A 25,138-nucleotide genomic window follows, 5' to 3' on the forward strand; every position below is an offset into this window, starting at 1 on the left:
CACACACATACACACACGTGCGCACCCAATTAATCTGAAAAATACAACTCTGACTGCAATAAAATGCAAATTTTCTTTTCTGGTGTGTGTGTTTGTGCATGTGTGTTGGATGCTAGTGTGTGCCTGTACTTATGAGACCAGAAGTCCATCTCAGGTGTCATTCCCCAGAAGCATTCACCTTGTTTATTGAGACAGGATTATTCATTGGCCCAGAGCTCCCTATTTGGCTAACTGGCCAGCACCAGAGAGACCTGGCCCTCTCCCCCCCTGAAGCACTAAGATTACAAGCACTACCATTGCCAGCCTCTTCTTACCTTAGATCCAGGGATCAAACTCAGGTCCTCATGTATCAAAATGTAAATTTTCTATTGGACAAAAGGTGTCGTTTTTTTAAGAAATTTTCCCATCATCTTATAAACAACCCCTTCTCATGCAAGCTGTATTAATTAAAATCAGTGGGTTGAAGAAACATAATAAACCAGGAAGAGGGTTCATTAGGATAAGGAGGGGATTCAACAGACAGAAGGGGTAGGGAGCTGAGAGGGTAATGGAGGCGTAGCCAACATACAATTTATATGTGTGTGAACGTGTTAAAGAATAAAAATAATTAAATACGATATAAAGGGAGGACAGACCAGCCAAAAAATAATGTCTGACCACTGAAAACTTATTATGCATAGTGTAATGGTTATATTTTAAATTTATTTCTAAATATATGTTAGAGGGCAAGGGTTTGTATGTGAGTTGCCCTCAGAGGCCAGAAGCGGTGTCAGATCCCTGAAACTGGAGTTGTATGTGATTGTGAGATTCCATCCTGGGTGATGGAAAGTGAGATCCTCTGCAAGACCAGGACACCATCTTAAGTATTGATCCATGTCCAGGCCCTAACTAAGCTGGTTAATTTGGATTGACAACTTGATACAATATTGAACCCCTTGGTGTGATAGTTTGAATGTAATTGGCCCCCATAATTTCATAGAGAGTGCCACTATTAGGAGGTCTGACTTTGATGGAATGGGTATGGTCTGTTAGAGGAAGTGTGTCACTGTGGGGGAGGGCTTTGAGGTTTCCTATGCTCAGGAAACACCCAATGTCTCAGTGGACTTCCTGTTGTCTGCAAGATGTAGGGCTCTCAGCTCCAGCACCACATTTGCCTGCATGCCGCCATGGTCCCTTTATGATGATAATAGACTGAACCTTGAAACTGTAAGTGAGCCACCTCAATTAAATGTTCTCCTTTATAAGAGTTGCCGTGGTCACTGTGTCTCTTCACCGCAAGAGAACCCCTAACTGAAACACCACCGGAAGGGAATCACAATGAGGAATTTCCTAGATGAGGCTGGGCTGGGGACTTTCCTGTGAAGGATTTTCTTACTTGGGTTAACTGAGGTGTTAAGTTCTGCCCTGAACACCTGAATAAGGCAGAACCATTTCAAGAGCCAGGACCTGGTGTGAGTGATTAGGAGAGAGGAAGCTAAGCACCAGCACAGCTGATCCCTTCTAGGTGATTGCTGAGTGTGGCAAGTCTGCAATAAAAAGTAACCACCAGTTTCTTTCTACACTGAGAAAACAGAAAGAGCAGGAAGCCTAAGGAACCACCTTCCCACTTCCTGGGCTCTAGTGTGGCAATTGCTGTTCTTTACCTTATTTCATTTAAAATTGTCATTGCCAGGTTTTCATTACAACCAGGGCAACTGCTTCCAGGGAATGAATATGCAAGTTTAATTTTAGTGTGGTCCCCCCAGGGGTCAACTTAGCATTATTTGACTGCCAAATTCTGTAACTACAAGTCAGAATATGGGTCCCCATACTTGGGAGGCTGAGGTAGGAGAGAAGTCAGAAGTCTGGGCCACTGAGGGCTGCAGAGTGAGATTGTCTCAGAGTAGAACACACATGCACACAGTGTGCAAATTCATCCTTTCAGAGATAGAAAAAAAAAGTTGGTTTGGGTGGTCTGGTTTATTGCTAACAAACCACTTTAGAACGTATTTCTGAGTTTAAAAAATTAATTTTAGTTAGGGTAGTTTGATATAGACATGGGAAGCTACTTCTAATTTGGACAAACTAATTCCAAGCCAAAGATTTTTCTAAAATACTATTCATTTTATGTTGGTTTTATTACTTTAAAAAATGTTAATGTGTATGAATGTTTTGCCAGTATGTATGTCTATGCTCCATGTGTGTGTATGCCTGGTGCCCTGGGGTCAAGAAGAGGACTCAGAGCCGCTGAGCCTGGAGGGACAGACAGTTGTGAACCTCCATGTGGGTGCTGGGAGTCAAACCCAGGACCTCTGCCAGAGCCGCTAGTGCTCGGAACCACTAAGCCATTCCTCCAGGCCCCACTATCCATGTTAAACCTACGGGATGGTTTAGATGCCGTTCACGAGCAAACCTCAGAAAGTTTCAGAGGAAGTTCTCTTTCAAAAACGTTGCTCCTTTTCTCCACTTCCAGAAATAAAAGCATAGTTGGTTACTGGCAAGGTTAAGTATGGATGACCAAGCTGCCATCTGAGATGGCAGTGCGGCAGCTGGCAGCACTGTTTGAGGAGGTTGTGGACCCTTCAGAACGTAGCCTCTCTAAAGAAAGCGGGTCACCTCAGGTGGGCCTTGCGGTTCCACAGCCTTGCCCTGCTTCCTAGCGTGACATGATGTAGCGAGTCACCTCATACAGGGCCTTCCACTCCCTTCCCACTGTGATGGGCTCCATCCCTTCTTAAAATGGGATCGAAAATAAATAACCCCTTAAGCTGCTTTTGACAAGAACTGTGTGCATGCGCTCTTCTTTCCTGAATATTTCTCTCTTTAATTCCATTAGACTTCTGCTTTTAATTGAGTGTGGCAATCAAAAGGGTTTAGGTGTGTGTGTGTGTGTGTGTGTGTGTGTGTGTGTGTGTGTGTGTGTGTGTTTATAAAGCATTTGGGCCAGTATTTAAAATATATATATTCTTTGAAAATTGCATAATATGTACGATGTGTTCTTATTTCTACCACAATTCTCTCCTTCCAACACCCCACACCCACACAGTGTGTTTCCTCTCTGTAGCTTCATGAGAAAATTTAGAGATTTTTATTCCTATTGGTAAAATTAGATCTGAAAACTGTTTCTTGATCATCAGAATCTATGGGCACTTTTTTTTAAATTAATCAATCTCCTGCCCTTTTTGGTTTTCACAGTCTGGTATCTTTTGCCTCTTCTTTAAATGTTCTCTTATATCATAAACCTTGACATGGAAATTACAGAGGCCTGGCATCAAATACTCACACTGCACACACTTGTTGACCTAGCAACTCTACTTAGGAAAACATAATTGTGTGAGAGAAGAAAGTATTGCTGAGGTTAATATTCGTGCTTGCTTTGGGCAGGGGGTGGAGGGAATGGCTATATAGCCCTGACTTGAGCTCACTTTGAAACCCGAGCTGATCTGAAACCTTCAGTCTTCCTGCCTCAGCCTCCAGAGGGCTGGGATTACAGGTCTATAGTACCATGCCCAACTCATCCCTTCTTTTCTTTATTTGTTTATGAAATGAGAAAATTATTGGTCCCCATCATGTTCCAGATATTGGGAAAAGAAAAATCATATAGCAGCCCTTAGCTATTTCCACTTCTAGCAGGAGAAGCAGAGACTTTCACTTGGGTACAAGACTAAGGGTGGCCCAAATTAGCACCGTCTGCAACAGTGTTCAGACACCCTAGGTCCTCCAGGCTGCTACCACAGTACAGAATCGTTTCTGTGGTTATCGTAATCTCCTGTGATAGCCAACAAGGCCAGCAGTAACCTGTGAGTGAGCGGGAGACTCAGGGATCCAGAATGGCAGTGATAAGGCCCTGGACCCTGAGCTGTGCTCCACAGTTGTCTGAAGTTCAAAAGGAGCCACGAGGGCCTGGCGTGAGAAACAGGCAGAGCCCTCCCTTTCCCTCTGCCCTGGTTCCAAACAGTGGTCTACCGACCTGATCCTGGCCTTGTCTGGACTAGGGTGTTCTTCGTAAATCCTTAGGGTCGTGAGAAGTGTGACTCCCCTGCACCCCACCTCTGAGTGTTTACTGTCTGCAGACTGCAAGAAGTTGGATGCTGTGGCTCAGAGGGGAACAATCTCTCCAGGCATGGGAGGAGACTGGGACATAAGGACAAGCCACAGGACAGACTGGGGGCTGTCCAGTCTGTGCTTGGCATTCCTTACCCAGCATAGTGGGAAACAGAGGAATAAAATAGTAAGTGAAAGAGGATTGATAGAGGAACAGAAGAGGAGAGATGGGGCAGGGATTAAGATTGTATTAAAAGCGGGTGGATTCCTGGGTTGGTGGCTCAAGATCACAGAGTTTAACCTGGCACTAAAGAGAGAGCTATCCCAAGAATAGCTGCTGCCACTCACCGGCACTCCTTGCTGCTTCTTTGATTCCGAAAAAAAGTCAAAACATTCTGGATGAGGAAATGCAAGCTCCAATTCTTATCTCCACATCCTTGATATTGAATACAGTGTTGCCCACACATTAGGTGTAGGAGGGGGGGGGAAGGAAGGGAGGAAAAGAAGGAAGGAAGGAAGAAGGGGAGTAGGGAAGGAGGGAGGGAGAGAGTCAATAAAGCTCAGCTTCTTTGTAGCTTCTGGGTCCTTTTCATAATTAACAGCAGCAATACAGCACATGTGCTTTATATCACATAGACACATTATGAACATTTACTTACATGCATATATATACAGATTGGATTAGTTACTTGTGCCACTGCTGAGAAGATACCTGAGAAAAGCCTCTTAGGGAAGGAAGGGTTGTTTTGGGCACACAATTCCAAGGGACACATTCCACTACAGTGGAAAAATACAGCAACAAGCAAGTGAGGCAGCTGGTCCCACGGCATCTGTATTCGGGAAGCAGAGTGATGGATGCTGCTGCTCAGATCATTTTCTCCTCTGTTTCAGTCCTGGGATGCCAGCCCAGGGCCATGGTACCTCTACATTTAGTGTGCGTCCTACCCAGTTAATATAGTCTAGGTAATCCTTCACAGATAAGCCCAGGGGTGTGTTTCCATTTTGATTCTAAATACTCTCAGGTTGACAATAAGACTAGCAATCACATGCACATGCTCACATACACACACCCCATACACCCGCCATACATACCACACTTATGCAAACACCATACTCAACACACCACCACAGACCACACTATACGATATACATATATATACTATATACACCACACACACACACACCCTCTATACATACTATATACAACACACACACACCACACCACACACCACACACACACACAGGTGATCTGAGGCTAGATCACCACTAGAGGGAAGCAAAGGAACATGACAAGAAATGATACTGCCACCAGACAAAATTAGAACGGAATGCGATTCTTCAGCCTGCCTTCCTTCCTTCACAGTGGGTATCCTTCAAGGAAAGCAAAGAGGGGGATCAGCAAGAATAATGAGGAAGAGGAATATGATCAAAGTATGGTATGATGCAAGTAAAAAGAATGTTACAATGAAGTCCGTTGTTTATTTGTATAATTTTAGTGTACGCTAATGCATTGAGTGTATTGTAGGGAAATAATGAGAGAAAGCCTGCTGTCATAAAGTAATGCAGAACTTTGAGCTGAAGTCAGGAGCATCGTCCGGGTCGTGTGATCAAGGGACTCTCAGTAGACAGGCATTTTTGCAGAGGTATCTGTCCTCCTGAGCCCAGTCTCTGCATCAGTGAAAGGATTGTGTTGATTCTGTTCTTTGGGTAAACACCCAGGTCACATAAACTGACTGGCACACTCCCCCAGGCCGAGCAGACGGCCCTAGCAGATGACACAACGCAAGCACTGTGTGGCGACTGTGCATTTGGGTCACCAAGCTTGTCTACCTAGTTCTCTTCATACAGTTCCGCAATAAGAGCCCGCAAATGGTTCGGTCATTGCCTTTAGCGTCAAAGATGTTTGGGCAACCAGGAAATAATGGTTGCTGGGTTTCCTAAATGAATGAGAGAAACGCTCACATGCGGGAGACCATAACTCCACCAACTAAAAACCAGCTCTGCTCTCACCATTTACCTGAGACATGGTCGTTCAACTGAGGTCATCCTCACCCTCCTGTGTGTAACGCAAGCTGTCTACAACCCTACGTCATTTCCAGTTCCTGACAATTCCCTGAGGGTGGCCTGTAATATTTATCACTACCCCCCAATTCCCTTAGCAGCCACCTGCATGAGTATCTCAGGACATCTAGAACCAACAACACACAATGAAGGTGTCTTCCCCTAAGACTAGGGACTGAGAAAGATAGACAGGGGCAGTAAACATAATAAATAAAGTGTAACTGCATAGTACACTAAAGGCCAATAGTGTTTGTAAATTAAGGAAAGCCAAGCATGGAGGATTCGAGTGTTGAATGAGAAAATTTAGGTAGACAGTTAGTTAGGAGAGACACTGTCAGCGTCTCATGTGGTTCCCTAATACAGCCTCAAACCTAAGCCAGCCATCTAGTCTCAATTCCCTACTGTTGACCTGGTACTTCAACGCTGCTTTCTTTCTCTTTCGACTCCCATGTGAACCTAACTAGGTATGCATTCAAATTTACTTTCCTCCCTACTAGTGGCACAAAAAAAATCTGCCACTCTTCCCATGAGCACTACTCAGTATGGTCCCCCTCTGTGCAGGCATTCTTCACAGTGACATCATTTGATTAGGCTAGAGTTTAAGTTCACGTCAGTGCGGTCCCGTAGCATTGCTTGTCTCCTTGGTTAGAATGACCACATTCCTGTTCTACCTAGACAACTCTTGCTCCTAAGTTTTGGGAAGTTGACCAACAAGCCTGCAGACGTACTAAACTAATGAATGGGGGAAGAGCCAGGCTTCCCGAAAGTCTAAAGGGCTTGAACTAATTCTAGCATTTAACCCTGTTTGAAGCAATCTAAACCACATGATGGTGAGCTTCCTCTGGCCCTCCTCTACTGCCCCAGTCTCCCCAGCTGCTCTTTCTAATTGCTTGTGCTTCCTCATCTCATGACTCTGGCAAAACTTAAGGCTGCCTATTCAACCTGTTGCAAGACACACTCTGTGCCAAAAGTAAAAGAAGAGAATGAAAGGACTCTGGGCAGGCTGCTGGCTGCTGGGCTAAGCTAAGAAGGATGCAGCCAAGGCCGCTGGAGGCAGTCAGCACAAACTAACCTTTAAATTCAAAGACTATACTGGAAAAAAAAGATGTGAGCTTATTGTTAATATTACAACTCTGTACATTCATAGCCAGGGATCCAGCTACTCACGGTCACACCATCTAATAAATAGATATTGTTGGGGAACTACTATGTGCAGGACACTGTATTTAAAGTCCTCCACTTGTGTGGACACTGTAGTAGAATACATAATGACTCTTATGACTCAGCAATAAATAACAAAAGCCCAAACTAAGAATAGAGCAACTGAATGTCCCTAAAATTATGTGCAAATGTCTGGTAACAAAATGAAAAAGATGTTCAATATCATAAGTCATTCCATGGCAGATAATTTTGTAAAATTACTCAATGTGTTTTTTTTTAAAAAAATAGCCTGGCAGTTAAATATTAAAAATACACTTACCACGTGAGCTCCCATTACTACTCCTATATTTATTTACTCAAGAGAAATGAAACCATGTCTGCACCAAACAGGTTACACAAAGTTTCATTGCAACTTTATTCATTTGAGCCAAAAAGGAAACACCAAGTGGTCATCAACTGAAAGGCAGATATGGTATTGCTGTACAACAGAATACTCTTCATCACTAAAAGGGAATGATAGGGGCTAATACATGATGTAATATTAATTACTTCTCAGATACACTAACCTATGTAGGGAGAAGGAAAGCGCGGAAGAGTACACAGTCTAGAATTCCATTTCCATGGAATGCCCAGTACCACATGAGACAAGACATGCGTTAGCATTTTCTAGCTCTGGGCATGAGAAAATGAGGCAGAGACACTCTGGCAGGGCTGATGAGAATGTTCTGAAATCAGATTACTGTGATAGCTATACAACTCTGAAGACATAAGGAGAACAGCATATTATGTACTTTAAAAATGACTGTTTTATGAGGATTATAGCTTAATAAAACTTGTTTATAAAAGCCTATCAGCTCCTTGCTGGCCAAGGATGTTCCTGAGGCCTCCAAACAATGCAGCATATTGCTGCTGCTGCTGCTGCTGCTGCTGGTTGCCCACCAGAATGGGTAGCAATGCACCATTGCTGAACCATGCGCTTTGATTTCATTTAGGACTTAGAGAAATAAGGCTGAGACTGGCAGAAACCTTTGCTCCCTATTGACTGGTTTTATGTATCTAAAGGTGCTGTGCAGCCATCTGAGAGAGAGCTGTCACTAACAGTCTTACTTGGCTCTGAGCCCCATGTGTTACACACTTGTGCAGTAGTGGCATGGCGGTCATGGGAGTAATCAATTGCTTTCTGCCTGGATTAAGACCCCTGGGATGTTCTAATATCTGCTAATTGTTTCCTTTGGACTAGGAGTCCTTAGCATTTAAGGTTACGTTGTGTCGACCAGTATCTTGTTGATAAAGAAAATTGGAAAACCACTAAGGAGTTCTGCTAGACCAATTGTGGCAGCTTAAAGCATGGGAGCGGGGCATGGGAGCGGGGGATGCCACGGGGATAGTTCTGAAGGCAGGGATAGCCTAATACATTGAGAGAGGGTCTCCATGAGGTGGAATATTAGCAGGTCTGTGCTATCTTAACACATGGGAGATCTTCAGGAAGTATTCCTGGAAAGAATTAGAATCAGTGGACAGTGGTTAAACCCCCCCAAAAAAATATCACAACTGGTCAAAGTATAGAGGACAAGCACAGTTGGGGAGTGCTCAGCCACAGTGAAACATTCATATCACATACACCGTCACCCCCGAGTCCAGGGGCCGTCATGGAAGAAGAGGTGAAAAGATTATAAGAGCCGTAGGCTGGGGAGGACCAGAGCTAGACAGTGAGTGTCTTCTGGACATGACAGAGCTGTGGCATCCAGGAATTCACGGCCCCTGTGATGGTTTCCATGAGATCAAGCCAGTCAACATTCTAGTAAAGAGTGGGGAGGCGCTCATGGGCTCCCACCTCTAGCTGAGGAGCTATTGACTGTTGGTGGCTTCTCTGGGAAGAACATTCCACTGGAAAAAGAAAGGAGAAAGAGCAACCGAGCATTTGGAGCAAAGAGCACAACTCTGTGCCTCTCGACCACACTTATTCCAACACGGTCAGCACTTGGTTTTAAGCAAATAGCTTTGAAAACCACCCTGCTTTCTGGTGGCTCAGACTGTTTCGATTGCACTCCCTAGTTTTGCAACTGCAACTTTTCTTTCACGTGTTCCTGTGTTTATCCAGCTCTGCAGATGGCTCTGTGGGTATTCCTGGCCCAGCACGTGGGTACCCGTATTTACAATGTGCATATGGGCAAACAGATCCTCATGGCCCATAGCACTGCTATGGCATTCTATGTGAACACAAATTCCCCATGTTGTGTTCACAGTCAGAAGGAATCAAGGTACTGTTGGTTGAAGCTGACAATGAAAAATCTGATAATTAAAGGGAAGGCGACTATCCCACGTTTTTTAAAAGTGTTTTAAATCTTCTGCTTTGTTTTAGGAGAGAAATGGAAGAGTAGAAAAATGACTGACCCAAGTCAAGGACTCACACCATCCATGGTGCAATGCATGTGCCGTGAATCAGCAAGTCAGCATGCAGACCACAGAAACACAGTCCAGCCTCACAGCACAGACCACGCTGCAGACAAGGAAAGCTTAGAGCGCCACAGAGTAAAAGTGGAGACTGGGGCTAAACCTCACTTATCAGCAAAGATAAGGGCTAGGCCATCAACACACTAATCAGAACTCAACTGCTACTGCTAAGGAACCAGAACAGGTTTCTCCTCGTGTGTGTCCTTAAAAAACGTCTCTCCCCACAACTTCATGTACTCATTACATGATGTACAGTGATTGTCTGCATTACACGAGTGTGCTGAGAAAGTTTCAGGGACAGGCAAGGCATAGGCTCTTCACAAGTTCTACAATGTAAGGGAGAGATTTGAACACAAGTGGATAGGGTGGGATTGGATGCCTGACACAAGTTGAATGTGCTGCATAAAGTCCTAAGAGAAGACAGCTCCTAGGCTCTCTCTGGGATGCTTCCCTATGGCAACCGACTGAAGACCTACACTCCCTCCTTCATTTTTATATTGATGGATTGTTTTACTTTTTAAGAATTATTACATTTATTTAGTGTGTATCTGTGTGTCTTTGTGTGTGTGCATGCGTGTTCTGTGTGTATGTCTGCATGTATGTCTGTGTGTGTCAACATGTGTGTCCCTGTATGTGTATGAGTGTGTATGTGTGTATATCTGTGTGTGTGTCTGTGTACATGTGTGTGTACAGGTGTTCTATGTGGGTGTGTCTGTGTGTTTGTGTGTGTGTGTGTATGCATGTGTGTTCTGTGTGTATATGCCTGACATAGTGCTACTGTACAGGTCAGAGACGACTTTCAAGAATCAGCATCCTCGCCGGGCGGTGGTGGTGCACGCCTTTAATCCCAGCACTCGGGAGGCAGAGGCAGGCGGATCTCTGAGTTCGAGGCCAGCCTGGTCTACAAGAGCTAGCTCCAGGACAGGCTCTAGAAACTACAGGGAAATCCTGTCTCGAAAAACCAAAAAAAAAAAAAAAAAAAGAATCAGCATCCTCTTCCACCACATGGATCCCAGGGATTGAACCCAAGTTGTCAGGCTTCTCTGCAGGTGCCCTTTACCCTGAGCCATATCACTCTCTTATAGATTGCTTTTCCTATGAACCATCTCCAAAATCAGAAATCAACAAATTATAGCCAAGGTACACCAACCCAGTCCTCTACTTGTTTTTATAAATAAAGTTTTGTTGAAACACAGCGACTTTCATTCATGCAGGTATTGTCCATGGCTGAATTTACACTACAGCACCAGAGTTCAGTAAAGTATATGTCCACAAAGGTGAACATCTTGACAATAAAGCCCATTACAGAAAAACAGTACCAAAATTTATACAAAGCATAGAAATGTTGCCAGGTGTGGTGGCACTTGGGAGGCATGTCTCTGAGTTAAACAGTCTGGTCTGCTTAGCTGGTTCCAGGCTAGCCAGGGCTACATAGTAGGATCCTATCTCTTATACTTGTGGTTGCGAGCCTAGCCTTTAACAGCTGAGCTATCTTTCCGTCCAAGGATCCTGTCTCAAAATACAAGCAAAACCAAAAACTCCACCCAACAAAAAATTTTCAAAAGATGTAACAGCAAAGGTTTCAGAGAAATAAAACTATAAAAAAAAAACCTGATTGAATAGACTAATGTGTTTTAAGTATTTGGAAGCACAGGCCATGATAAAAAGATATTGGCATAAATACACACCAGTTCTCCATTTATTAATACAAAGTCCCTGTCTCCAGTGAGCATCGCAAGGGAGTCAAGGAACCTTGGGGCTTTTGTTGTTGTTGTTGTTTAATTAGATTGGCTGCTATTTGATTATTAGTTTCTAATATCACTTGACAGTTTTATGAAAAATATACTTTTAAGAATAATTTACATTGAAATATTTGAAGTGAGAAGGGTGAGGTATTCTATAAGTCTCAAAAAGGATGTTTTAAGATAAATGAAAATGGTTTTGAAAAAGGTGCTATAATACAATAAACATGACCTTGACCGAGTTAGACTACTAGACAAAGAATTCCAAACTACCACCCAGTGTATGTAAGAATTTAGTAGATTGAGAAAGGTGGTGTTTTTATGTTGTTTGAAAAACGTGGATTACTTAATATTATTAGCAAAGTTTAGGTAAGGATGGTAGATCTAGCATATGCCTCCATTTTCATTCCTTCCCACACCCTAGTAAAGAAAATGCATGCTGGAGAGATAGCTCAGAGGGCAAAAGCACCTACCACCAAGCCTACTGACTTGAGTTCCATTCCCGAGATCTACACAGTGTCATACAGAAAGTACGGAAACACCAGCAGGTGGAACTAATGGAAAGGAGCTATAGCGTTGGGTGCAGGTCTTTAAAGCACACATTGGGACCCAAGGCCCCACCTCTCCTTGCCTTTTGTTTCCTGGCCTTTGTGAGGTGACTCCCACCATGATTTCTAGACCCCACCACAGAGGCAACAGGCCAAGCAGCTAAGGATGGAAACTTCTGAAACCATGAGCTAAATCAGCCTTTCCTCCCTTTAGATTGTCTCAACAGATACGGGGAGGCTGTCTGGCATGGACTGTCCTTGCCACTTTTCTCCCTAATGAAGTAGGGTGTTCTGTGGCTGTGACTGCAGTCTCAACCTCTAGTCAATGCCAGGCACACAGATGCCACTTGTTCGATACCGGGTAAATGAGTGGACCCCGAAGTCGGGCAGACTTTCCACTGCAGAGGCCCTGACTGTGCCCCAGGAGGTGAGGGTGAACGAGAAGGCAGGGAGGAATGGGCTTAGTCGAGAAGCCCATTTCAGCTATTCTGAGGGATGTATCAAACCCTCTGAGGCTAGCACGGGTCAGCTCCAGGCTGATAGCCAGAAAGTTCAGAGAAGAGGCCAGGACTAGAGCCAAGAGAAATCCAGTTCATCACAGCCAAGCTTAGTGGAAGCTCAATGGGCAGAAAGTGGCACACAGTAACCACAAAACCAGTGTGAGGGGAGGAGGGTAGTGAGGGGAGGAGGGTGGTGAGGGCAAGGTGGGCGGTGAGGGTCCTAGAGTGACTTCTGCTTCAGGCAGCATTGTGGACCGAAGCCAGGACAGACAAAGACACTCGCCATAGCCTGACCGGCAAATTCCTGCTGCTCTGGGCCCTTGGGTGCCAGGAACTGATTAGTCTCATCTTTGACACTTACAAACACCAGACAAAAAAGAAATATTTAAGTTCAGAGAGTCACAAGGGACCTTAGAAGTTCTCTGTGTAGCCAAAGGCTTTCAAGTGGTATGAAAGAAGGATGAATCCTAGCTACATCTTTTGAGATGTGTGTGTATGTATGTGTAAGAGTGTGTAAGGGTGTGTGCAACATGTGTGTGTGCATCTGTGTACAGGTTTGACCACCCATAAGTGTACATATAGGAGCCAGAGGTAACCACATAATGTTTATGATGTGTGCCTCTATCAGTCTCCGTCTTGTTTTGAGGTGAGGCCTCTCAGTGACCCTCAAGTTTGCTCTCTATGATTTGCCTGCCTCTGCCCTCTTCATTGCTAGAATTCCAAACACATTTTACCTGGATTTTTTTGTGGGTTCTGGGAGTTTTGAACTCAAGTCCTTATGATTATTATTATATAGCATCCAAAAAAAAACCAGGCATTGAATACTGTAATCCCAGCATTTGGAGGCCAAGTCAGAGAGTTCCTGGGAGCTCAGTGGCCAGTGAGCCAGGTAAAAGTTTCTCTCAGGTAAGACTCTCTCAAGGAACAGAAGAGCACTAGAGGAAGATACATGGCATCCTCCTCAGGTCTCTGTGTGCACTTGGTCTCACACACTTATGCACATGCACCACACACACACACACACACACACACACTATTTATAACTTCTCCACAAAATGCAATCCAAGCCTCATTACTTAACACCAGGACTGACATCCTCACCATCACAACTAAGGTAATAATTAACCAGGACCAATGAAAATGAGTGAATGTGCGTACCCTAAAATAGTACCACGTTTAAATCATTGCTCATTAAAATTGCACACACACACACAAAGACAAAATCAGACACTTACTGGAAAATGCACTTCGTTTCACACATTCTCCCCAGCTCTGTAGTGAAGACTGAGGTATGCCCTAACCCCTTGACTCAGTGGCATCTTTTATCTCCCTCTAGAATGACTCAGAACTAATCTATGTAGAATACAACTTTCTTTCCAGATCTGCATCAGTCTGGAAATATAACACATTAAACTACATAATGCAAACTGCATCTTAAAAAGTAAAGAATGAAATTAATTTAATAATGTTTTACTTAGCCCGATATATTCAAAACATTATGGGCTCAACACATAGTTGATATTACAAATAATCAATGAAACATTGTACTTGATTGTATATGTAGAGTAAGCCTGTGAAGCCTAGTGTCTCTTCTGTACTTTAAGTTTCCCACAGTAAGGACTGCCCATGAATCAAATGTTCCATACTTATCAGTAACTGGTGGCTATGAAGGTACAAATCTAAAAGCCTGTAAACAGTGCTGTCTAGTTAGGGGTTTTATTGCTATGAAGAGACACCATGACCATGGTAACTCTTATAAATGAAAACCTTTAATTGAGGGGGCTCTCTGACAGTACAATTATCATCATGGCAGAGAGCATGGTGGTATGTTGGCAGTATGGTGCAGGAGAGGTAACTGAGAGTTCCACACCTTGCAGGTGACAGACAGGAAATCCACTGAGATACTGGGTGGTGTCCTGAGCATAGGAAACCTCAAAGCCTGCCTTCACAGTGACAGTTCCTCCAACAAAGCCACACTCACTCCAGCAAAGCCACACCTCCTAATAGGTAGTTGGATGGACAAATGGATGGTTAGTTTGATGGATGGGTGGGTGATGGCTAGAAGGCTGGATGGGTGAATAAGTGGATTGGTGGATGAGTAACAGGTGAATGGGTGGGTGGAGAGATAAATGAATGGATTTCCAAATACATAGTTAATCTTTTAAACTCTGATAATGTTTGTGAAACTGGTCTGTGTGAGACTCACTCACAGTGGCCTATCCAGGGAACTGGCAATTGTGCCATTATGCCGTTGGACACCTATCAGAAAGGTCACAGGCTTCAGCACCAACAGTAAACTGTTTATTAAAAATATGCTCTATGTTGACCTTGGCATTCTTTTCCCTATAGACAGAGTGTTCCATGTTTGAAGACTTGGTAGGAGGGGAGCTGAGGCAAAACAAGAGAAGGGAGGCGGTGGTGCTGCTTAAACCACCTAGAACCTAAGTTCCTGTCATGCCTACCGTCTGGGACTCGTGGTCCCGTCTTTCCCCACTCTGAATCTGTTTTCTCATCTTGCAGCCTTTTCTTCAAGGGAAGGCTTTGGGAAAAGCTCCATCTGTACACTAGAAACAAACTGGTTGTGGGAACAGCTCTGGGGTCTGGAGTCTCTGCGGCACAGGGAATCACACTTAGTAGCACTATATAAAGCTTCCTCTCCCACTGAATTCAGTACAATTGTACAAAGCCCTCCTCCAACGAGCTTCTTGGGGCTTTCCATCTTTGTGCTGTTGGGTGGAAGCTCCAAGAACTGCTTAAAGTGGAATTGTGGGGAGATTAGCCTTTCCTGGAAGCACAGCAGTGGGCAGAGCAGCCAAAACTCTCATGATGTGATTGAGCAGAGAAAGGAATTAGGCAATAGAGTTGCTATGGGTCCCAGCCACAAAATGGATGCCAAGTAGATGGAACCAAGTAACGGTGGGGAGCACAGGTACGATGTGGTCAATATGCCCTGTTTTGTTGTTGTTGTTGTTGTTGTTTGTTTGTTTGTTTGTTTGGTTTTTTGTTTGTTATTTAGACAGGGTCTCGCTAGGAAGTCTTTGTTGGAACTCATGATACTCTTGTCTAAGCCTCTCGAGTGCTGGGATTGCAGATGAATGGCATCACACACAGTCAATATGCCTCTCTCCAACTAAGTGGTCTCCCTTATGTGTATGTGTGAAAGTGGTTTTTTAAGCTTAATGAAATAAATATAGTTTCAATGAGAGGACTAAACTTGTGCTTGTAGCAATAAATATCTCTTTTCCCTGTCTCAAAGGAAAATAAAGCCAACTCGTGATTCATGCTGAGTTCTTCTCACTCCCGTCTCACCTCGACTTTCAGTGCCAGATAAAGTCACTCCCAGAGTCAGTTCCCATGGCAGCTATGTCACGTCCCACATCCCTCCTGTTGTCTCACTAGAGCATCCCCCATCAGCCATGTGTGCATCATTCAGCCCTCATTTCCATATCCAGACGCTGTATATTCCATTCAGACGCAGTGGGCTCTCGGGTCATGTGCCCAATAACATTAAAATGTGCTTGCTATCTTCATAGGCCCAGTGCAAGTCTGAGGCAGGTGATTCCTAGCAAAGTCTTACATTCCGCTAGGGCAATGCTAGAGATGGGATCTGGAAGGGACTTACTCTCTGGCCTATGACTCCTCCTACAGTAGACACCATAGGAGGTAGAATCTGCTCTACCATACGGAGCCTGCTGAGAGATTTGAAGTCATTGACAGAGCACTCTTGAAGGAATTGCGAAGCATTCTCTCTCTCTCTCTCTCTCTCTCTCTCTCTCTCTCTCTCTCTCTCTCTCTCTCTCTCTCTCTCTCTCTCCCTCCTTTTCTCTCTCCTTCCCCCTCCTTCTCTTTCACTTTTGGCGGTGAGGCAGGTGAAGTTTTCCTCCATCACAGACACACCATGATGACTTTCTCCATTGCACTGAGAGCAACAGAGCCAACCCACCATGGGCTGAAACCTTCAGAACTGTAAAGCAAAGCAAAGCATTTCTCTTTGTCAGCTGACAGTCTCCTGACTTGTTACATCAACAGAGGGCCAAGTACCATGGGCATGTTTACAAAACTTCATTATGCTTTCTTCTTGGACTATTTCAGTGTTCATAGATCAGGACATGAGTTCATTGTGCTTTCTGATATGAGGCTGCATAAGGATTTGGATTAAAGGAAGTGGTGCATGATGGGTAATCTGGTGAAACTGGCTTTCAGAGCCTGCTTGGGCAATAGCTATCAGTTACATCAAGGGCAGTAGCCAACCTCTAAGAGGTCTTAGTAACTTCCATAAAATGAGGGCCGGATCCCTGTAATGCCTACAGCCTGTAATACTATTTCACCACGAGTAGGCAGAAGAAAGCTCTCAACTTTCGAAGATTGTTAATCCATCTTTCAGAAATTTTGAGTTCTTGGGATTCAAAACTGAGAACCCTAAGTATACATAGGCATGCGGAGGAGCCTTGAAAAGACTTGAGATCTCATTAGAAAATGTTAATATCTCGAGGAAGTGTAGAAACACTAAGGGCATATGTGTGTGTATGTGTGCGCTCATGCACGCACACATGTGCACACATATGTGTGCTGTTGCCATATCATTTTGCTTGTTGGAGGAGGGGGTTGCTTGTTTGTTCCCACTCCCCAGAACCAAAATAATCACACAGAAACCATATTAATTAAATCACTGCTTGGCCCATTAGCTCTAGCTTCTTATTGGCTGACTCATATATTAATTTAACCCATTTCTATTAATCCGTGTATCGCCATGTGGCTGTAACTTACCTGCTAAAGTTCTGTCTGTCTTCGGGCAGGGCTCCATGACTTCTCTCTGACTCCTCCTCCTTTCTCCCAGCATTCTGTTTAGGTTTCCCCATCTACCTCTGTTCCCCTATAGCTCTAGGCCCAAAGCAGTTCCTTTGTTAACCAATGATATTCACAGCATACAGAGGGGAATCCCACATCATTTGCTAATGGAGAGTAGACCACAAATGGCTTACTCATCACAACCATAACAAGCTTCCCGGTTTCTTATAATTCATTGACTCATGAGGCCGTGTGATAAGTAGTTGGAAATTTGACCATCTGGGTGATGTCCCAATGGCCTCCCTCCAGGAATCAGGCTGTCAGTAAACAAGCTGAGCCACACCTCTTGGAACTTTTCAGGGGGACTTCACCACTTAGTACCCCAACAGCACATGCACCGTATCTATGGAGAGCATTTTCTGTGTGTCTTTCTCCATTGGATGATGTTGGTTCCTGGGAATAATACTCTGTGCTGGTTTGGGGTTTTTGTTTGTTTGTTTGTTTGTTTGTTTGTTACTTTGACACAAGCTAGAGTCTTCTGGAAAGAGGAAGTCCCAAATGAGAAAATGCCTTCATTGGATTAGCCTATAATATTAGTGCATATTTCTGGGAGGGTCCAGTCCATTACAAGTCATCCCGGACTGCATGAAAAATTAAGCTGAGCAAGGCATGACAAACAAGCCATGCCTCCTCTGTAGCCTCGGCTTCGGTTCTGACTTCCAGGTTTCTGCCTGAGTTTCTGCCTTGGCTTCCCTTCATGGTCTATAAATTGTAAGATGAGATACACCCTTTCTTCTCCAAGTTGGTCATGGTGTCTATCGCAGTGACAGAAAAGCACACTGGGAAATACTGTAATAAACTGAGACACATTGTAATAAACTAAGGGGAAGGCATCCTTTTGACATGTTAATGTCCCCTCCCCCCCAATGTTGGCGTTCTCTTTCTGGTTGGTTTATTTTTATGCACGATTTTTGTCATTTGTCACAACATGGTGGATATTTAGAGTATCATTATGCCGGCTAGTCTTTATGCCAATTTGACGCAAGCTAGAGTCATCTAAGAGGAGGGAACCTCAAGTGAGAAAATGCTTCCATAAGACTGGGCTGTAAACAAGCCTGTAGAGCATTTTTAAATTGGATCTCAAAAAGGGCCAGCAGACTCCAGAGCCGTGTGGGAGGATGTGACGTGTACATGGATAAAAAGGCTTCCCTATCTCCTTGGGGCAGGAGCTGCTGGGGAGGGTTAGAAGGCTAAACCTGAGATGTGCAAACCCATCAAGACCTCCTGAAACCCATCTGGGACATTCAGTGTGGGAGGCGGGCTGACTACAGTGTTATTTGCTTCCGTGTAATACTGGGGCAAATACTAAATATAGTATTAGCTATGAATGACTCACCCAAACTTGAATAAAAGAGACACCTACCTTAAATGGCACTTACTATTTCCTAACAGGAAGCTATGGATGAATTTCTCTCTATTCTCTATAGGTATTTAAAACAAAAGAACACTCATCAGATGTCTCTATAGCAGACCAAATTCACAAAATCCCTGCTATAAACTGACAGCATCATGGCAAGAGCTGGGATCTCTTTAGAAACTGCCAATCAATGGGATCAGAGATTCTGAGCATGTACTGCTCTTGCAGGTGACCCAAGATGGGCATGGAATACCAGCACCCATGTACAGTGGCTCATGGTAGCCTGTAACTCCAGCTCCAGGAGGTCCTGGGGTGCGGGATATTTCCAGAGTCCCTGATTCATAGCCTTTTCATTACTGGTACAAATGTGATCAGGAGCAGAAGCTAACTCCGGTTTCATTGGGGCCAGAGATCATTTGGGGTTGGCTGTCAGATACCAGACTCGGGCCACCACATGCACGCCCACACCTGTACCTCCAAGGGCCCCTCACATTCACCTGCATGTATGTACACACAGGCACACACGAATACCTCCAAATAAAGAGTAAAAGAAAGTAATTTGGTTGTTCTTTTACTCTTCTTACTACGGCCCATTTGTTCTGTTAAAGCCTCTTCAGGGGTTCGGGGAAAGAGTGAAGCACCCACTGCATAAGAATGAGGACCTCAGTCTGGGTCCCCAGAACCGACGTGGGAAAAGCCAGTTATGGTAGCACCCACCTGTTATCCCAGCTCGCCCTGGAATTAGCTGGGCAGCCAGCCTAGGCAAATTGGTGAGTGCCAAGGTCAAGAGAGAAACTCTGTCTCAGAAAAGTAAAATAAAGTGGAGAGAGGTTGAGGAAGACACCCAACACTAACCTCAGACCTACACAAACATGCCTGAACATGCACATGTACCTGCATGCACACATGTGCACATATACATGCAAACATGCACAGACATGCACACATGCATAAACACACATACACACACAGGCATTTATTTTTTTAAAAGAGCCATCATGGCAAAGGTAAGGGAAATATTCCCCCCACCCCACCCCAACCCACACCACCTGAAACAGGCACGAGAGCCAGCCTTGACCCTGAGCACATAAAACCAGAAGAGCTGGCTTTGCCCACCACCAAGTGCACCAATCCAGGAAGTGGGCACTGCACTTCACCTGGTCAAAACAGTAAAGTTGGCCTTGACCCTAGTGGTCTGAAGGTGAACTAGACCCAAGAGAATGAGAGCAGCAGAACTGGCTCCACTCTTTGCTGTCTGCAGGGGCAGTGCTGGAGAGCTCACATAGATGGTGATGATAAGGGAAAACTAGCAGGCTGACCAACCCAGCTACCACCCAGACCCAAAATCAGGACTACAGGGTAGCCCACTGCAACACCCACCTCATCTATGGACCTATAGATCCAAAGCTGCAGGGTCTCCATGACACAAGGTAACAATAGAATACCAAGAGGAGTCCCAGTGAGGGCCCAGTATTGAGAGTGTAGCAGAAGCCAGAGGCCTTGAACCAGACCGATGACTCATTGCAATGAACACTTACAAGAAAAGATTTATGTAGACTGAAGGCTATACTGTGTGACTCACTGGGCCACACTACAGTTTCCATGCTGAGATTTTTTTGTTTAATTGTTACTTTGTTTTTTGAGGTTTTTTTGTTTTACTTTTAAGTTTTGTTTCAAGGGCAGGGGTGGGAAAGCGAGGGGATGGAGAGATGAATGGGATCAGGATGCATGATGTGAAATCCACAAAGAATCAATAAAAACTTAATTTTGAAAAAAAAAATCCATCAGGTAGCCGGGTGATTGCTCAACTGTAGGCATAGTTTAAACACTTCCTTTTATTTTATTTGTCATGGGTAAGACCCTGGGGTGGGGGAATTTTTCCTGAGTCTCTGATTCATGGCTTTTTAATTACCAGTGCAAATACAATAAGGAGCAGTAACCAGCTTTCAGTTTCCCTGGGGCCAGAGGTCACTCAGGGATTGGCCAGACACGAAAATGGCTTTATGTATGAAGTGGAGTAAGCTGTGAAGATTGACAATTGAAACGTGGAGTGATATTTGACACGGTGAAAACATCACTGGTTTAGAAGTCAGAAGTCCTGGTTAGTCTTGTATTGACCTCTTCCCTCTGGGAGACCCACTCCTGTTTTCTTGCCCTTAAAATAAGTCACTAGACCCTTGCAGCACACCACGGCCTTCTGCACTCTACGCACCGCCATACAATTCGGGAACCAGGCAAGGGGCTGGAGGTTGCAACACACACAAAGACTCACAGACAGAGACACAGGTACTCCTTGATGCAAGAATGCCCCCTTTATTGTGTCCAGGGGCAGCTTATATAGGGATAGCCATGCCCCAGCCAAACGCACCAGAAACCACTCTCCTGCCATCAGGAACTCCTGAAGGTCTCATGCTCAGAGCAGCTGTAGGCACGCCAATCAAGGGAAAACAGATTGATTGTTTACAAGAAATTCAGGATCTGGAGATTCACATTTCCCAACAGACCCTGTATTCTGGGTTCCTTTTCAGCTCTGAAATTCTAGAATCTCGGTTCTAATCCCAGAACTCAGGGTGCTGCATAGGAAGGACCACTAAGAATATAAGGCCAACCTGAGCAACGCAATAAGCTCAAGGCCAGCTTGGGTTATGTAGCAAAACCTTGAGTCAAACATTTAAAGAGAAAAATGATTCCCAAACTATGTGGCCCTTCTTGAACATAAACTGACATCCATTTAAGCAGCATAACTGCTCCCGCCTGTAATGCACACATTTGGGAATCATCTCAGGCTCCTGCAGCCAGACCTTCCCAGCTATAATGGACTGTCGCCCCTCAATAAGCCCTGCTCCTCTTGAGTTGCTTTAGGTCGAGTATTTGAACACAAGAGCAGGAAGAGTAACTTATACACACAGGGGAAAGACGCTGTGACTGTTTGATCATTTCCTGTGTAGAGAAGGGAGTCCTGGAGGCAGGACCCCAGGCACAGTCTCTTGAGCTTGTAATCCGAGTGCGGGGGAGGCAGAAACAGGCAGACACATCTGTAGTGCTCACTAGCAGGCCAGTCCACCCTACTTGGAAAGTTCCAAGCTGGTATGACACCTTGTCAAAGAAACCAGGTGGATATATTGTATCTAAGGGACAAAACCTGTGCAAGCACAAACCCGAGTTCACCAGCAAACACACGTACACACACACATGCACATCCACTCACACGCACACATCCCTTACCTGCATTGCCATGCTTCCAGATAGGACATTCCTGGGCAGCGTCCGTGAACATCCACGCACCATACCCCACCCACTCTCCAGGCATTCCAGCCACCCCACCCATTCTAAGGCTTCTAACAGCCCGGAGCTCCATCCTGAGTGTCCTCGGTGCTCCAACTATGCCTCAGCTCCGCCTTTTATGGGAGTTTAAAATGATGCATGTGTTACTTCGAAGACACACATGTTCACAAGTAGATTTTTTCTGACCCCGGAGAAGTCAGGGAGCTTAATTAAAGGGAAAACATGTGCAGAAGCATCTGATGAGTTCCAAAATAGTTATTTAAGGAAAGAAGACAGCTACCTCAAGCCATAAGGGACCTGAAGCTAAAAGCTCCACTGCTCCAAAGCATCACCCTTCCTAGCCTGGGCTCACACGACAATTTTCTCACTCCATACACAGTTATAAACTGTTTTAAAATTATGATACTGTGGTATTACTTTCTAAAGATGTTCTGTTTGCAGGGTGGGGGAGGGTGGGGAGAGAACTCAGTCAGTTTGATGCTTGCCTTGCAGACATACAGACCCGAGCTTTATCTCCATAATTCATACTTTTAAAAGGGTGAATGGGGGCACTAAAGAGAATGGCTTAGTGTTTAAGAGCACATACCTGAATTCAGTTCCATCAGTCAGTCCACAACCGCCTGTAGTTCCAGCTTCAACAGATTTGATGCCCTCTTCTGGTCTCTACAGGCACCTGCTCTCACCTGTATACACACACACACACACACACACACACACACACACACACACACACAAATCTACACATAATTAAAAACAAAAAAGAATAAAAAGTTATAGTGGAGTGTGCTTTTAGTTCTAGGACTGGGGGGGCAGAGACTGTTGGACCCCAAGAGTCACTGGCCCCAGCCTAGCCTATTGGTGAACCCCAAGCCAGTGAGAGACTTGGGCTCTAAACAGAACATAAAGTGGGTGGTTCCTGAGGCATGACACCTGAGGTTGAACCCTGGTTTCCACATGCACCCTGACACATGTGCAGCTGCACATACAGGAGGTACACATAACCGTGTGTTATCTGGTTAGCTGACAAAATAGCACAGTCCTATGTAACTTTTCAATCTACAGTAATACTCGGCAACCCAGAACAGGCTCTGAAGCCGCAGCACAGAAACTAGTGGGGCTGTTGAAGTCCATCTTTCCCCCACTGCTGTGGTTGTGTAGAAACAGAAGGACAGCACTGGCTGGCTTGAGGGACAGGAGAAGCCCTTGACGCTGGTCTCAATAGGAGCAAGAAGAAACTTGGAAACCTGACCACTGTTCCCAGGCGTGAGATCCTGGAGGCTTAATGGGCTTCGTCTGACTTTTCCGAGAAACGTCTTCATTCAAGGGCTTTTGCCTCTGTGAGTCAGAGGCAGGACAGCCTCCAGCTCCACACCAACCAGTACTTTTCCATGCCTTCATGAATTATATAACATGGCACATTTTTAGAAACTTGGTTTAAGTTGCAGAGGCTCTTTCTGAGCTGAAATTTTAGCTTTCCAGTTCTACACTCTTGCATTTTCAGAAGATGGGATGCCGGTGTATTGGAACTACAAAAAGGAGTGAGAGAACAACATATTCTTATTCTGTGTAAAGGAATAGTTCCAGGCAATTGCCTTGAAATGTCTCCTCCTTGAGGCTGTGTCTGCATTGAGATCAATGAAACAAACTGAACCTACCTGGGTTTTATTCTGTCACTTCTGGGAGAGTTCCTCTGCTCGGTTACTTTAAATGCAGCGTTACAGATTATAGTACCCTTAGTTCATAATAACACTCAAGTCACTGTACTAGTTACTTTTTCTCACTGTTGTGAGAAAATGCCTAACAAGAGCAACTTCAGGAAGGAAGTGTGTGCTGTTTGGGCTCACACCTTGAGGGTGATTCTAGACCCCGTTAGGTTGATGGTCAAATATTAACCACCATGATGACCAACGCAATATGCAGAGACGCTTGTATAGGAAGGAAGCTTGAGGAGGTCCTCTTGAGCAAACTGGACTCTGAAAATAAGGCGAGGCAGAACAAGAGGACAGGAATTTGTTCATAGAAACGCTTCCGGGCCGGGCGATGGTGACGCATGCCTTTAATCCCAGCACTGGGGAGGCAGAAGCAGGTGGATCTCTGTGAGTTCGAGACCAGCCTGGTTTACAGAGCTAGTTCCAGGACAGGCTCCAAAGCCACAGAGAAACCTTGTCTCGAAAAACCAAAAAAAAAAAAAAAAAAAAAGAAAAAAGAAAAAAGGAAAAGAAAAAAGAAACGCTTCCGGGCTCAACTAGCGGGAAAGCTACTTAATCGACCTTCAAGTCCATGTTACAAGATGACTAATTGTGAGAACCAACGTCTTTTGCTTCTACCTCACTTCTTAGAATATCTAGGGTCACCCTTTTGGAAGCATGTATCCAAACCAGCCCATTGTCCTCTCCCATATGTGCCTCAGAAACGAAAGAAACAAATGACTACTTGATGCCAACGTGTCTTCTTTAGAAGGCCTTCAGTAACGCTACCTGCAAACTTACTTTGAAGTCTAGAAAGCTGGGGACAATCATGCAGCTTGTTTGGTCTAGACCAAAAACATCGTGTCAGAGCCAAACAGGAATTGAAAGCAACAAAAAGCAGAGCAGGATGGTGTGAACATCAGCTGGTTGGTTGCCCTCCAGAAGACCCATGTCTGGGTTATTTTCTTCCCCTGCCCACAAGCACTGACCCAGTATGTGTATATCATCCCCAAGGGCCCTCACATCAAACCCACACTACTTTTAGCCACTCTCCGTGGCCATGTGTCATAAAATATGCCTAGAGCTACAACTTAACTCTGGCCTGTGATGTTTTTAGGCACAAGATGATTGCAGTAAGTGGCCAAGGCCTGTCCTCTTAAAACCTATCTCCCCAGCCTGGTCTACAAGAGCTAGCTCCAGGACAGGCTCAAAAGCTACAGAGAAACCCTGTCTCAAAGAAAAAAAACCCTATCTCCAATGACACCTCCTGAGGCACGTTCTCCATTACAGCTGCATGTTATGTGATGACTAATCTTACATACTCATTAGTCAAGACTCTCTATAAATGAAGGACAGATAGAGTTAATATATAATGAAAAGGGACTTAGTAGACTGGCTCTCATGAGATGGGTTATGTCCAACAATGGCTATCTACTCACATCGTGAGGCAAGATTCCTCAGCAGTTCTATG

Source organism: Arvicola amphibius, chromosome 6, assembly GCF_903992535.2.
Source record: "Arvicola amphibius chromosome 6, mArvAmp1.2, whole genome shotgun sequence".
NCBI classification, from domain to species: Eukaryota; Metazoa; Chordata; class Mammalia; order Rodentia; family Cricetidae; genus Arvicola; species Arvicola amphibius.